Source organism: Tenrec ecaudatus, chromosome 2 (genome assembly GCF_050624435.1).
Source record: "Tenrec ecaudatus isolate mTenEca1 chromosome 2, mTenEca1.hap1, whole genome shotgun sequence".
NCBI lineage: Eukaryota > Metazoa > Chordata > Mammalia > Afrosoricida > Tenrecidae > Tenrec > Tenrec ecaudatus.
The window spans coordinates 25,545,931-25,562,720 of NC_134531.1; the positions used below are offsets into that span (position 1 = coordinate 25,545,931).

Below are 16,790 nucleotides of genomic sequence, written 5' to 3' on the forward strand. Positions count from 1 at the left end.
GATATAAGTAAGTCCAATCTGGTTCAACTTTATGAGTCAGAGGTTAAGCTGGACGCTTTCGTGATGCATGTAATTGGCAGGGATGATGAACCAGGAAGCAGAAAGATGAACACAGAAGCAGGTAGCCCATTGGTTGGTGGAGGCATATGCAAATGTATCTAAGGATAGCAAATAAGATGCATGGCTGGAGAGGTGAATAAATCCAAGATTGGCCTGCAATATGGCAGGCTTCTGGTAGCTCAAGTCCAAAGGAGTGCAGGTTGGTGACACAGGCTTGAGATCCAGGACAACAACAAGAGAGAAACCTTCCCATAGAGTTTATTCACATAGAAATAAGCTCCATCCCCACTGAAACTTCCAATTACATCTTGATTTTAACCTGATTAAGGAGTTAGAACTCCACAAAAAATCCTTTTTGTAACTGTGTGGTAGTTATATAATCGTTTGTCAATTTGAGAGGATTAAGAGTGAAGGTGTGGAGTCTAGCCTGGCAATCAGGTCATAGCTAATGAGACCTCTGTGTGGGCATGGGCTTCTCCTGAGGATTCTGGGAACTTCTATATTCCCCCTCAGAGGCAGGAGTCACACAGACTCTCTGCTCACTCCATGGGAGACATTGTAGTTGACAACCCACATGGAGACTGGCTGATTGCAGCCAGAGTCTCAGAGATGGAGAAGCCATGTGGAGCCCCCGCCAGCACTGAGATGCTTACAGTACCACTGGATTCACAAGATTTCCCACCCACTGACCTGTGATCTTCCTGTATTTGGTGTCATTGAGCGTGTTATGTGAGTCTGAAGAGGAGTTTATAGATTGGAATTGGGCATATGGGCTAATAGTGGACTTAAGAATTTGATATGGACTGGGCTGGGATGTTTTCTCAATATTCAATTGCTCTTGTATATAAAGATATTTCTTATACACATATGAGTGTCTATGAATTTGTTTCTCTAGTCCACCCAGACTGACACACACCGTACGGCTGCTTATAGTCGATTTTATCATGGTGTTGATTACAGTATGTTGATCATTTCATGTGGGAGACCACAACTGTCGAACTGCTGGGAATATGGCCTAATCAAGTTGGCACCAAGTTTATCACCCACTCTAATCATTCCATTCTTCGTCTTTCCTCACAAGGACACGTATCATTGTTCTTCTTTATATTAAGTTGAACTGAGGTGTCCCGATGCTTAATCTTCCATGCCCTGCCCCTCGCCTGTGTGCCTTGACCGAGCTCTCGGTGTGGGTTGGGCAGATGGTGGATTGCTAATACAAAGGGAATGTCACCAGTGAGAGGAAAATGTGGCTCCCTGCACCTGTTGAGATTTACTAAGCCTTTAAAACTCTATGTGGTGCCTCCATGAGTTAGAATGGACTCCAGGCATTCTGTAAGCAGGTCTGTCTGACTTCAGCTGAAATATTGGAAACACCTATGCTCACCGAATTCTAATACAGATTTGTCAGATGTAAACCTTTACCATGAAGGATACCCTGACTCTAAAATGCATATACTAATATACACAAATCTGCTGCACAAGATTTGTTTAAAGTTTCCAAAAGCAAAGACAACACTTTGAAAAATAGGTGTTGAAGAGTCATGCCATGGTATTTTGAATGACCCAACATGTGCACATCACTGTATGAAAAAGAACTAGGCAACATTCCACTCTTTCAGGAGGTCGCATATGAGGAAGAAACAATGGTTCTGAAGAAAGAAGTTCAAGCAACACTGAAAGCATAAGCCAAAAGGAAGTTCCAGGAGTTGACGGAATAGCAATAGAAATGTTTCAACAGATTGATGAAGCACTAGAAGCACTCATTCACCTATGCAAAGAAGATTGGAAACAGCTACTTGACCCACTAATTGGAAAAGATTCGTATTTGTGCCCATTTCAAAGAAAGATGATCCAACAGAATGTTCAAACTATAGAACTGTATCATTGACATTGCATACAAATAAAATGTTACTGAAGATCACCCCCAAATCGTTGCAGCAATGCATTGACAGGAAGCAGCCAGAGGTGCATGAAGGAATCAGGAAAGGATGTGGAAAGGAGGGTAGCATTGCTGATGTCAGACAGACCTTGGTTGAAAGCAGAGAATACCAGAAAGATGTTGATTTGTGTTTCATTGACTATGTAAAGTCATTTGACTCTGTGGATCATAACATAACAGTGGATAACCTTGGGAAGAATGGGAATTCAAGAACATTTCATTGTGACCTTGGAGAAACCGGGTAGCATGAAAAAGAACACAGAAGCAGGATCAGAGGAAGACTTATTAACAACCTACACACGCAGATGAAGCAGCCTTGCTTGCTGAAAGTAAGGAGAACTGTACTGATGAAGATAACAAACTCCGGTATTCAGGATGGATTAAGATTAAAATTAAAGAAGACTAAAATCCTCACAACTGGTCCAATAGGTAACATCATGATAAATAGAGAAAAGATCGAAGTTGTCTTGCTTGGATCCAAAATCAATTCTAATGGAAGCAGCAAACAAGAGATTAAAATATGCATTGCGCTGGGCAAATCTGGTGCACAAAACTCTAGTCTAACAAAGAGCAGGGAGGTCTCCGTTGAGGACGAAGGAGCCCCTGACACAAACCATGGCCTTTTTAATTTCCTCTGTGGAAGTTGGATGCTGAATAAGGAAGGCCCACAAAGAATCAATGCATTTGGAGTGTGGTGCTGGAGAAGGATGTTTAAAGTACTGTGGACTGCTGAAAGGAAAAACACATCAGTCTCGAAAGAAGTAAGACCAGAGTGCTCCCTAGAGGCAGAGATGGAGAGACTTTGTCTCACATACTTTAGGCATGATGTCAGTAGAGACCAGTCCCTGGAGAAGAACATCATGTTTTGTAGAGGAGTAGAAAAAATGAGGAAGGCCCTTGAGGAGCTGGATTGACACTGTGGCTGCAACAATGGGCTCAAACATAGGAATAATTGTGAGGATGGTGTAGGACAGAGCAGTGTTTCATTCTGCTGTGCATAGGGACGTTGTGGTTTGGAGGCAACAAGATGTCACATATGTTTGAGGAAGCCAGAGAAGGAAAAAGTAAGACCAAAGAAGAACTGATAATTTTGAAATACAGTTTGGGCAAAGATAATTAAATATGCCATGGACTTCAAAAAGAATATGCTGTCTTGAAAGAGTGTACACAGAATGATTCTTAGAAAAGAGAATGGCAATAATTTGCCTCAGGCACTCTGGACAAATATCAGGAAGCATTGATTTCTGAAGAAAGGCATCATGGTTAGTAAAGGTAAGTGAAAAGGTAGAAGTCACTCAACAAGATACACTGATGCAGTGATTAAAATAATAGGCTGAAGAACAGCAAATTATAAGGATGACACAGAAATAGGCCATGTTTAGCTGTTGTGTATGTTGTCTTTAAGAACCCAGACTGACTAGAAGGAATCAAGGAAAAAGCCTACTTGGCACTTGTATGTCATTGTCTCATAAAGGTTCTCAAAAATAAAGTGCCAATATGAGTTTATTGAAAATATTACGACTTCGGAAACACACCTAAAAGTCAACAGAACTGGAACTATTTATAGGCTTTTATTTATTTATTTTTGTTGTTGTTTGGTTATTCTGTTTTCTTTTGTTGCTTTGTTCTACTCTGCCTTATTATTATTGTCTCTGCATTTCTCTCTAGATAAGATAGATGGAGTTAACAATCTGGTGGAGAAAATAATAGTGGGGGTGGGGTGGGGTGGAACATGGGAGAGGGGTGGTGGGGAAAGAAAGTGGGTGTTAACAAACCCAGGGACAAGGGAACAACATGTGATCTAAAATCCATGGTGAGGAGGACGTAGGATGTCTGGTAGGGCTTGATGCAAGGCAATGTAACCAAAACGAATTACTGAAATCCAAATGAGCAGCAAACATGATAGTGGGACAAGAGAAGAGTAAAAGGAAATAGAGGAAAGAAGTAGGAGGCAAATGACATTTATAGAGGTCTAAATACAGGCATATACATATGTAAATATACTTATAGATAACAATGGAGAAATAGATCTATGTACATAGATTTATATGTTAAGTATCAAAGTAGCAGATGGACATTAGGCCTCTACTCAAGCACTCCCTCAATGCAAGAACACTTTGTTCTATTAACCTGACTTTCCATAATGCTCACCTTCCCAACAAGATCGCTGAAGACAAAGTGGATGCATAAGCAAATGTGGTGAAGAAAGCTGATGGTGCCTGGCTATCAAAAGATATAGCATCTGGGATCTTAAATGCTTGATGATAAATAAATGGACATGTAACTGAGAAGCAACAAAGTCCACATTGAAGAAACACACCAGTCTGTGTGATCACCAGGTGTCAATGGGGTCAGGTATCAGGCATCAAAGAAGCAGAACAAAATATTATATCAATGTGAATAATGGAAGTGCAGATTGGAGACCCAAAGTCCATCTGTAGACAATTGGATATTTCCTTATAGAAGGGTCACAAGGAAAAGATGAGCCGGTCGGGGTGCAGTATAGCACTGATGAAACATACAACTTTCCTCTAGTTCTTTAATACTTCCTCCCCCCAACTATCATGATCTACCTTACAAATCCAGCTAGAACAGAGCATGCCCATAGGTACAGATAGAACTGGAAACATAGGGAATCCAGGATAGATAAACCTCTCAGGACCAATACTGAGAGTAGCAATACCAGGAGAGTAAGGGGAAGGTAGGAGGAAAAGGGTGAACTGAGTACAATGATCTACATATAACCCCCTACCTAGGGGCTGGACAATAGAAAATATACCAGTCAGTGTAAGCCATGAAAAAAAATAATAACAATTTATAAATTATCAAGGGTTCATGAGGGAGGGAGAAAAAAATGAGGAGCTGATACCAAGGGCTCAAGTAGAAAGAAAATATTTTGAAAATGATGACAGCAACAAATGTACAAAAGTGCTTGACACAATGGATGGACGTATGGATTGTGCTAAAGGCTGTGTGAGCCCCAAATAAAATGATTAATAAAGAACTGGGGGAAAATGAGTGACAATATCATAACTTGGTATTAATCCTCAAAATGACATCTTTGCTCTGAATTGCTAAACTCATGAGGTCTGTGCAGCAGATTTGCCCAATGCAAGAGATATCATTTGATTACTTAAATGCTACTTCCATGAGCTTTGATTATGAATCCAAGAAAATAAAATCATTATCAAGTGCAATCTTTTCTCTCAGTGTCAATTAATCTAGTTGTGAGGATATTTTTTAACATTGAGTTGTAATATATAATGAACGTTTTTGTTTTCATGTTTCTTAGTAAGTGCTTTATATACTTCCTTCAGGAAACAAGGTTGAGTCATCCACATATCACAGGTTGTTACTAAGCTTTCCACCAATCCTGATGTCACATTCTTCTTCATATAGTCTAGGATACACTCCTGATGCACTTCTTTCTGTATTTCCAGCCATGCAGTATCCCCTTGTTCTTTTGAATGACTGCCTCTTGGCTTCCGTTCAGTTTCCACATGAGCACAATGAAGTGTTCTAGAATGTTTGTTAATCTCAATGTTAAAAATAGATTGTTAAGATTCAATCCACACACTGAAAGCCTTTTCATATTGAAGATTAGCTCTTTCTGGTATTCTCTACTTTCAGCAAAAAGAGGTCCATCTCAGAGCTAGGAGCTCTAGTACAGGGAATACAAGAGCTAGAAGAATTAACAAAGGAAACACATTCAGCGGAAGATAAAATAGATGGATAGGACCTTTCAAAAATTAAAATAAAACACTTGTGTACATGAAAAGACTTTATTAAAAGAGTACAAAGAGAGAACACTGATTGGTAAAAGATATCTAGTAACAACATAACAAAAAATAATTACTAAGAGCTACAAAAGTTTACAAACTTACAACAACAAAAAATACTAATAGTTCACTGAGAAGTTGGGCAAAATATGTTAACAGACAGATTCACAAAGGATGGCACTCAAATGGCGAAGGGCTAATAAACACATGAGGAAATGCTCCAAGCCATTAGCCATCTGCAATGCAAGACAAAACAAAATGAGATACTACCTAACATCCATTACTGTAGCTGGATTTTAAAAAACTGAGAACAAGCAATGTTGGAGAGGGTTCGGTGAGACAGGAAGTCTGTTTCACTACTGGTGGACTTGTAAATAAGTACAGCCCCTATAGAATGGTGATATATGGTGATATCTATAACAGCTGGCAATTGAGTTACCATATGACCCAGCAATACCATTACCTAGCGTATACCCAAAAGAAATAAGACACATCACAAAAAAGATGTTTTTTTACCCCACCCTCTTTGCCCTCCCCACCCCTTGCTCATCACAGCACAATTCACGATAGCAAGAAGCTAGAAATTGCCTAAATTACCATCAATAGAAGAGTTGATTAGGAAACTCTGGTACAAACAGAATACTATGGAATACTACACATCCCTAAAAAGCAGTGAAGAAACCATGAAACATCTCTACCCATGGGGGGATCTGGATGACTAAGTGAAGTTATTCAAGCACCAAAGGACAAATACTGTATGAGGCCACTGGGGTCGGAACAAGCAGCAGATCAGACACAAGCTCAAGCTTTCAGCGACCCAGTCCTCTGGAGGGGGATGGAGGGGGACCCCACAGCCTAGTAAAGAGCTGGACCAGTTGCAATGAGCCACATCTCATCTGGGTAAGTATAGTGTAGGTGCCTTGGCAGGAGGACACCTCATAACAGCTGGGAATAATGGTTGGGGGAGTGAGGGGGGGCTGTTTACTGAGTGGTAGCCATGTGGATCTGAGGGAAAGTCCACCAGAGAGGGAGGCAGCCCTGACAGAGGGATGAGGCTTACTGATGGGAAGGGTAGCATAGGAGGGGAGAGGGAAAGGTCAAGTTTGGGAGAACATAGATGAATGTCTTCTGTGGGGAGGAGAGGGGAGGGCTGATTACCTGGGGGTGGGGGTGGGGGGAGATCGAGGTTATTCCTGGGATCATTAGTTAGGGAGGGTCTTTACTCGTGTGCTGCAGGAGAGCAGTATTTACCTAGGGCATTTGGCGGTATTCTGGGAACCCAGATTGGGTGCCACAGAACACTGGGATACTGAATCCTAGATCTTTGGGTCACAGGTAATGCGCCAGAGGCTGCATCTGTGAAACACCAAATGGGAACTCCACTGGGTGAACTGGACCCTATCCCAGGCACACATAGAAACTGAACTTAAGTCGGAAAGCACATGGTGTCTTAGGTTAAAAAAAGAGACAGTTTTAACAAGAGCAGTAAACTACTGGTTGGTACATCAACGCCATGTATGTTGTATAAAGATATATATAGTCCTGGCAATTCTGTGATGGCCATTGAATTATATTCTGCTTACGCTCATTTATATATGGGTGTATCTCAGAGGTGATACCTTGAAAGACTTTATTAAAAGAGTAAAAAGAGAGCCCACAGATTGGGAAAAGATCATTTAGTAATGACGTAACAGACAAGTGTTTTGTAGAAAGGGAATATAAAAGGGTGGAAGAGATAAGAGGGAAATCATGTCAAGAAGTCCAGGAAGGAAAAGCATGTTTTGGAAAACATATCTGATTATAGAAGAAATTGTTTGATATGATTGAACCATGGAATGATGTATCATATATATTGGCTCTGAAGTTATCACAAATTTTAAAAACAGACATAGATCCGGGAATGGGTTTTGAGCTCACACTAAATCCTAGCTCCAATTTAAGAACAATAATCCATCGCCCTGCTACATACTCACCTGCATGAAATAATCAGTAAAGATAAGGAAGCTACAGCAAGGTGTGGTGAAGAAAGCAGCTGGTGCCTGGCTATCAATTTGAATAGTCTGTGATCTTAAAGGCTTGTAATCAAACAATCAGCGATCTAAGCGAGGATTCAACCAAATCCACATGGAAGAAGAACACCAGCTGGTATGATCCAAAGATGATAATCACAAAATTTGAATATGGTGAGGAGAAAAGCATCAGAGCAAAAATTATGAACACCCACTTTGGGGAGGGCTATGGGGGGGGTGGAGTCTAAGCGCCACCTACAGAGTAGCTAGTCAGACTGAGCCACTGGCAGATCCATTCTAGCCACAGGCAAGAGTCTTGGCCAGCCTTACTATCAGGCAGAGACCATTGTAATCTTCATTATGCTGGATCAAACTCAATACCTGGCCAGATGACCCCATAAACGTGACCTGAATTTGTCTAGGTGCAAGTATCTCTCACTGGTTTTTGTGCTAGAATTTTCTTCCCTGGCTATTTGAATATTATTGGGGATCTTTGCCTACTTATACATTATGCATATTTTTGTCTTTATGCTATTGTTTTTATCCTTACCACCTTAGTGCGATTTTGTTTTTTATTGTTTTCCACTGTGTCTCCCAACTGTGAAACACAGAAGGAGTAGATGCATGATGAGAATAACTGATGCAAGGGGATATCTTGAAAAAAGGGGTGTGGAGGTGTGAGGAGATAGAGAAGGAAAGGGGATTTGGGGGAGTGTGTAAATAATGAAGATGGGAGTGGGGAGTGTGCACTAGAAAGCATTGTGATTGCATCACTCATCTTGAAAGTGATTTAATCATTGGAGGGGAGTGGGGGGAGGTGACTGTGCTCTACAATGATTGTGGAGGTGATTGTACAATTGTCTTTAATACGATTGAATGATTGAACTATTGAATTATATGATATGTAAATTACTTGACAATAAAACTGCTGGGGAAAAGACAAACTTAACACAAGATGAATTTTTAAAAATACTTTTATTGGGGCTCTTTTATCTCTTATCACAATCCATACATTCCTCCAATGTGTCAAGCACATTTGCACCTATTTCGCCATCATCATTTTCAAAACATTCTCTTCCCACTTGAGCCCCTGATATCAGCTCTCCATTTCTTCCCCACCCTCCCTCGCTCACCCTACCTCTCGAAACCTTGATAAGTTATAGATTTTTTTCCATATCTTACCTCATCTTTCATTGCCCCTCACTCACTTTTCTGTTATTCCTCCCCCTGGGAGGGGGGTCTAGTTGATCCTGTGATTGATTCCCCTTTTCCCCCCATCCTCCTCTAATTGACCTGATAGCTCTACTCTCCTTGTTGGTCCAGAGGAGTTTATCGTTCCTGGATTCCCTGTGTTTCAGACTCCTATATGCAGCAGTGTGTGTGCTCTGGTCTAATCCGATTTGTAAGGCAGAATTAAGGTCATGATAGTGGGGGGACAATCCATGTCCCCCACCCCCATTCACCTTGGATATGGTTTCATTCTGGGTCTTTGATGCCTGATAACTGATCCCATCGACAACCTCATGATCACACAGGCTGTTGTGCTCCTTCCATGTGGGCTTGTTGCTTCTGAGCTAGATGGCCGCTTGTTTATCTTCAAGCCTTTAAGACCCCAGATGCTATATCTTTTGATAGCTGGGCAACATCAGCTTTCTTCACCACATTTGCTTATGCACCTGCTTTGTCTTAAGTTATCATGTTGAGACAGTGAGCACATAAGATGAATTTTTTTTAATTCTCAAAAAAAGATCCATCTGATGTTAGTAATAATATAGATGGATGTTAATTAACATAGTTAAGCTGGTTAAATTTTATATATATATATGTTATTAGGTGCCATCATGTCGATTCCAAATTTTATCAAACCTATGTACAACGGAATGAAACACTGCCTGGTCCTGTGCCAACCTCATAATTGTTCTTATGTTTGAGCCCATCAGAGAAGACATGTGTCAATCTATCTTGCTGAAGAGTGTTCATCTTTTTGAAGGCCCCTTCATTTTACCTAACATGATGTCCTTCTCTAGGGACTGATCTCTCCTGACAATGAATTCTCACCATCTTTGCCTCTAAGGAGAACTTAGTCTGCATTTCTTCCAAGACAGATTTACTTGTTCTTTTAACATTTCATGGTACTTTCAATATTCTTCTAAAGCACATAATTCAAATTCATCCATTATTCTTAGGTTTTCCTTATTCATTTTCTAATTTTCACATGCATATGAGGCCATTGAAAATACTGTGGTTTAGGCCTCAATTTAACAATCTTGCTTTTCAACACTTTAGAGCTAGGTCCAATGTAATATGTCATTTGAACTCATGATTTATAGAAACAAAAATTACTAAAAATTGCTCAAATCTCTGGATGGCTATCCTTCTAATTACAATTGGGCTTTCTTTTTTGCATGACTATATAATCCTCTCCCTTCTCTGTGTCTCAGGTTTTCACAAGGAACAGAACTAAGTCATATGGAAGCCGTTTTCTGATGGTTTCTGATCATTTGCAAAATTTCAACCTACAAGTTGAAATGTCTTGTTCTAATGTACATTTGAGTCATGATGAGCCAACTAGCATCAAATAACAGTAAACAATATTATACATAGTCTATATTTTATTTTATTTCTCTTCATTTTACTTGAGATGCAACAAAGAATGTTTTTGCCTAGGAAACTAAGCAACAACAAAATCAGACATAGATAAGTTGGAAATATAACCTTCATGATTTTTTTTATTTCCCCTTTCTGTTCTACCCTCACCTCATTTCCCCATCTTTGAGGGGCAACAATTCCTTCATGTTTACTTTTAAGATGTGATACTATTATTTATGTCTTTATAATTCTCATGATGCTTTCATCTTTCTATCCTATAAAACATTATTTATGGATACATATTCTTCATATTGTTCCAGTTCAGAAACTTCAAATAATATTTGGATATTCTATTCCATCATATTAACTATAAACTCACTCTAATTGTGGCCATATACACATCTGAAATTTAAACAATGTATAAAGAAGACCCAAAAAGAATAATTTATTTGTGCCTACCTAGGGATGGCAAACAAACAAACAAATACATACATTTGAATTATAGTGTTATTGAATAATATTGAACATGTCATTAACTTCCAGCCAAAGACTAAATCTGTCTTTGAAAGAGAACAGCCAGAAAACTCCTTATAAATGAGAATGGTCAGACTTTGTCTCATGTACTTCTCGACAAATTATCAGAGGGACAAATCTTGAGATTGAATTACTATGCCTTTTAGACTATTGAGTCAGCAGAAAAAAGAAGAAGCTCAACAGCATCAATTAGAAATGACGAAGAGAATGGTGTAGGATCAACAGTGCTTTCTTCTGCTGGACCTGACTCACACCACTTAGTAACAACACAAGAATGAGAAGCTGGTATTACCAGGGATAAAAATACATTTCAAATCTCTCCCTGGAATGAAGTCAATTCTAACTTATAGCAACCCTACAGGACAGGGTACAACTCCTGCTGTGAGTCTCTGAGGCTGTAACACTTTAGGGGAGTATAAAATTCATCTTTCTTGGAATGGGGAGAGCTTCCAAACTGCTGACCTCAAAATTATGTTTAACCCAACATTCAGCCAATATGTAACCCACTACACTACTAGGACTTATAAAAACGCCCATTGAGAGAAAATGGTATCTTAGGATTGTCCAATTTTCACAAAATAACTCCACTTCATGGCAAAGATATTTGTTTTTTCGTGTGTTATTGTTTTATGTTTTTAATAATTTATATTTTTCATTTTGTTTCCTCTGATAAAATGCTTACAGAAAAAAAAATCATTCTTTTGTTTATTCAATTCTGTACAATAAAGGTGCTCTGTATCCTTTTTGACTCAGTTTAGTTTTATTGAATGTACTTTCAGGGTGTTCAAGATTGAGAAGGAAAAAATCAAGAAAGTTCATATGTTGTTCTATTTCAACTTCTTGGTCTGTCATAACTCCTTCACACTAACTTTTTTATTAAGAGCTACAGACTCAAGATGTTTTCCTTGCAACAGAATCTGCCTTACGTCAACTGTGATTCAACAGCAATAAGCACTTCACATCATGTCTACAATCATTATCAAAAGACTTGATTTCTGCACATGAATGGAAGCTTCATTTGGTTTCTCAGTTGCCAATTCAGACATCTCCAAACCCAGATGTTAATCACCATCATGTAACATCAGATTAACAAGTGGGGAAAAATCCCATGTACTGTTTTAGGGGGAATAAATGCATATCCTGGAGAGATAAAAGTTGAATACTAATGTAGTTGGGCAGAAATTTTATTTTATATTTATACCATTCTGCTTCTAAAGGATATTCATTTCTTTAGGGTTCTTGACATACGATACTATAAAAAGGATATCACAATCATATTTCTTCATATGCTATTTCTGCTGTCCCTCATTTACTTTGTACTTTTAAAAATAATATTATCACATATACAATAGATGCTCAAATAAACTAAACCAAAACAAAAAACAATATCCTACTGATGGGTCAATTCTGACCCATAATGCTCCTATTCAGGGTTCCCGAGTTGTAAATTTATGGGATCAGATAGCTTCATCTTTCTCCTGTGGAGAAGCTGGGAGATTTGAAACACTGACCTTGAGTTGGCAGCTGGAAACTTACCTGAATGCCCACTAACACTCAGGAATGGATAAATACCAGGAGCTTCAAAGAGATTATAGGAAAATATTATATTTCAGCTCCAATTTTCCATGAAATGTTTTAAGTTCCCACGTACACTAACACACAGCAAGGTCGGCTGTGAGGCGCTCCTGTAACTCTGAGGGATAAAGATGTTAGTTTACAACAGAAGACCTGCATAGAAGTCCCGTGGCTAGTGAACTACACGTGAACGCTAACGACTAGCACAGAGATTCGAACGCAGCAGCAGCTTAGCAGACAGATCGGGCTCTTTGCCCTTATAAAGGCTGACACGTTTGAAAAGGAGCGTTTCATTTCTATCCTTTAGAGACTGACTAGGTAGCCGTGAGTTTTGAAGTCAATCACAATCAACCGGAGGGGAGTGCGCTTGTTTAGTCAGTTTATGATTACGACAGGAGGCTTGGTGATGTTGGTGAGTGCGCTTTGGACTGCAAAACAGAAGGTGGATGGTTCAAACCTACCAGTCATTTGGGTAAGAACGTTGAAGCTATCACTCCTGTAAATATTCACCACGCCAGAAATCCACTATGTCCTGTCGCTATGAGTCAGAATAGGCTTGAGGGAAGTCGCTTTTTGATTATCTATCTGCGTGTACACTGCTCATATTTCTTTATGCTCAGAAACATACAAATACACCCTAAGATTACTTTTGCTTTATTTTAACCATGTTTTGTAGTTTATTAGAAATAGTATTGACGTATGTTTGCAATAGTCCGAAAAACAGTTCTTTTAAAGTGTTGCTGTTAGTTGCCGTTCAGTCTGTTCCAAGACTGAGCGATCTGAGTACAAGGAAAGGAAACACTGCTGGGTCCTCTGCTGGCCTCACACGTGTGAGGTTCGCCCCCCTCTGTGTAGCCACGGTGCCAATTCATCTTGTAGAAGGTCTTCCTCTTTTCACTGCCTTCCGCCTTGCCTGCAGTGATACCTTCCTCCAGTGACGGATCTCTCCCGGTAGCATGGCCCCAGTGTATGAGATGAAGTCTAGCTGCCCTTGCTTCTAAGAAGCATGATGAACGTTTCTTCCTGACAGACTTGTTGGGTGTTTTTTGACAGTCCTTGGTACGTTATAGATTATTCACCAGCAGCATAAACCAATATATCAATTCCTTTTCGGTCTTCCTTACTCTCTGTTCAGCTTTCACAGACATCTGAGGTGATGAAAAGGCCATGTCTTAGGCCACTCTGAGGTTAGAGCTCACACAGTAGATTTATCTGATCTGATGCATTATTGGATTCTTGACTATTGCTTGCAAGGCCATTGATTGTGGACCCAAGCAAGATAAAATGCTTGATAACTTTGTTTTCTTCTATTTATTATGATGTTATTTATTGGTCCAGTACTGAGGATTTGGGTTTTATTTATATTGAGTTACAATTCCTACAAAGAGCTGAAATCCTAGATCTTAATCAGAAAGTGATTCAGACTATCATCAATTTCAGCAAGCAAGGTTATGGAATCTTTATATACAAAGTTTTTAATAAACCTTTCTCCAATCCTGATACCATGTTTACTTCATATAATTCAGTTTTTAATCTGCCTTTGGCTCCTCTAAAAGCCTCCCTGTTAATTTGTGGTAGAGAGTCTTATAGATCAACCCCCTGGGCCATAATGATCTTTCATTAATATTGTATTTGACTGGCACCCTGGTACTAATTTTTAAGTCCTGTTGAGAGAAGGATATTAGGTCAATGTAGATTGACTCCATATTGCAGTATTTGAATTCTTCACTTATACAGAATCAGTTCTTTCTTGGCTGGATGCTTTTTACATAAACAATGCAAGTTAATTGTCAGGGAATATTTACAATAATATTCACTGAGAATGTCAGTCACAGGTTTGCCAGAATAACATAGATCTCAATAGAGCATATAGAGTATTGATGTAGCAAGGCCCTGTTTGTCTGCTTACCAATAATGTAACAATCTTGGTACAGCTGTCTTCTGCTTCCTCAGACACCATAAATTTTCAATCTTACTTCCTGAGGTGACAAGTTACAAGTGTGTCTGAGGTAGAATCCAGTTCACCCAGTGGATTTTCCACACTGGATCTCACTGATGCTGCCTCTGGAGTATGCGGGGTACCTTGAAGATCCAGGTAAGATCAGTGCCCCAGCATTCTACAGCACCTGTCCTGGTACCGTAGGATGCACCCAGAAGCCTGGATCAACGTGGAACATTCAGGTGCATACAACCAGGGACAACCTACAAAGCATTTTAGTTCCCCCACCCCCAACTACAGGTAAATTCTCCCACTTTTCTTACAACAATCATCCATTTGTGTTTCCTCAAACAGGTTTGCTCCCTTTCCCCTCTCCTGACTTGCTTTCCCCCAAAATAGCCCCATTCCTATGATAGTGCTGTTCTACCTTATCTGGGAGGATGTAGGGCAATGGTTCTCAACTTGTGGGTCGCAACCCCTTTGGGGCAAACAACCCTCTCACTGGGGTGGCCTAAGATCATTGGAAAACACATATTTCTGATGGTCTTAGGAACTGAGACACCGGTCCTCTATCCGTGTTCAGGTGGGTCACGCCCACATATGTGTACCTGGCATGAAGATTTTTAGCCTTGCTACACCATGCTTCAAGACAAAATTGCATTTCTTTGTAATTAGAAATATTTCACAATATATAATTACATATTACTTTTGTTCAATTTGTAATAATGAACATGTATCCTGCATCTCAGATGTTTACATTATGATTCATAACAGTAGCAAAATTAAATTTCTGAAGTAGCAACAAAAAGAAGTTTATGGTTGGGGGGTCACCACCACATGAGGAACTGTATAAAGTGTCATGGCATTAGGAAGGCTGAGAACCGCTGGCTTAGAGCTTTATCATCCTAACTTTGCATGGAAGCCACTCAATAGACGACATTCCTCTACTCTCCCTTAACAGTGATCTCAGCTGATGTGAGGCGCTCTCCAGCAAAGTGACCTTTAAGATACATGCCTAGAGAGGATGGTGTATGGCTCATTGGCACCTGTCAGGCTCTCCCTCAGGCTGTCTGGCCACCTAACCCACAGGCTTGTTGTCCTGAAAGCCTGAGCTTGTGCTTGTTCTGAAGCTCATTCCTACAGCAGTGGACTGTGAGTACGTGTCCTTTTAGGATTGAATAACTACACTCAGCATAATGTCTTCCAGGTCCATCCATAACATGAGGTGTTTCATGGTCTCATCGGTGTATTTTAGAGGTACATAGTATTCCATTTTGTATATATATGACAATTTTTAAATCCAATTTCCTACTGATGGAAATTTAGGCTGTTTCCAACTTCTTGCTACTGTGAACTGTGCTGTGGTGAACATGGGGGAGGAGACATCTGTCCACGATCTGTTTCTTATTTCCTGGAAGTATAGGTCAATGCATGATATTGCTGGCTCATATAGTATTTCAGTTGCCATCTGTTTTAGGAATCATCTTATCACTTTCCACCCTGGCGGTATATATTTATAAGTCCATCAACAGTGAATGAGTTCCAATCTAACCACACCCTCTGCAGCATTTGTTGCTCTCAGTTGTTTGTTTGTTTGTTTGTTTTAAATAGGTCTATACTTGTGAATATTAGATGTTACCTCATGACTGTATTGATTTGCATTTCTGGGATGGCAAGTAAACGAGAGTATTTCCTCATGTGTTTATTAGACATTCAAGTGTCATCCTTCGTGAATCATCTGTTGAGGTCTTTTGCCTACTTTATCTCAGGGTTGTTGGTTTTGTTCTTGTTGTAGGCTTGTAATATACTGTAGATTTTAGTAACTAATTGTATTAGGCTGGGTACTTTACAGAAACAAATCCACAGAAACTCATGTATAAGAGAGAGTTTTATATAAAGGTTAACTGACCATCAAGAAAACATTCCAACCCAGTGCTGCCCAAGCCCACAAGTCCAACTTTAACCCATTAACCCATATGGCCAACACCAACACACAAAGTCATACTCTAATTCACACAACACACACTATGATGCCGACTGAAAGAAGAAAGCCAAGTCAGTGAATGTATAAACATCTCAGTGCTGGCAGAGGTCTCCACATGGTGTTCCAGCACCCAGGGCTGCATCAGGGTAGGTCCATGTGGCTTCTGCTTGGGGATGTCTTGCAGGAAGTCAGCCTTGCAAGCTGAAGCAGGGAACTGCTAAGGCAGCTGCACCCTGTTACAACCATCACAAAGCAAGAGACCTGAGAACTATTAGGGCAAGGCTCACTGAGCCATTTATCCCCCAGCCCTTCAATTAACCCCCCATGTGTTTATTGGCCAGGCTGGCACAATAAACTAACTCACTAATTCTTTGTCTGTAAT

General features: G+C 39.9%; 1 pseudogene; it reads right to left on the reverse strand.

Annotated features, from left to right (window-relative positions):
* The window catches only part of LOC142439923 (alpha-soluble NSF attachment protein pseudogene), a 71,449-nt pseudogene that overhangs the window by 15,496 nt on the left and 39,163 nt on the right, over nt 1–16,790 (reverse strand).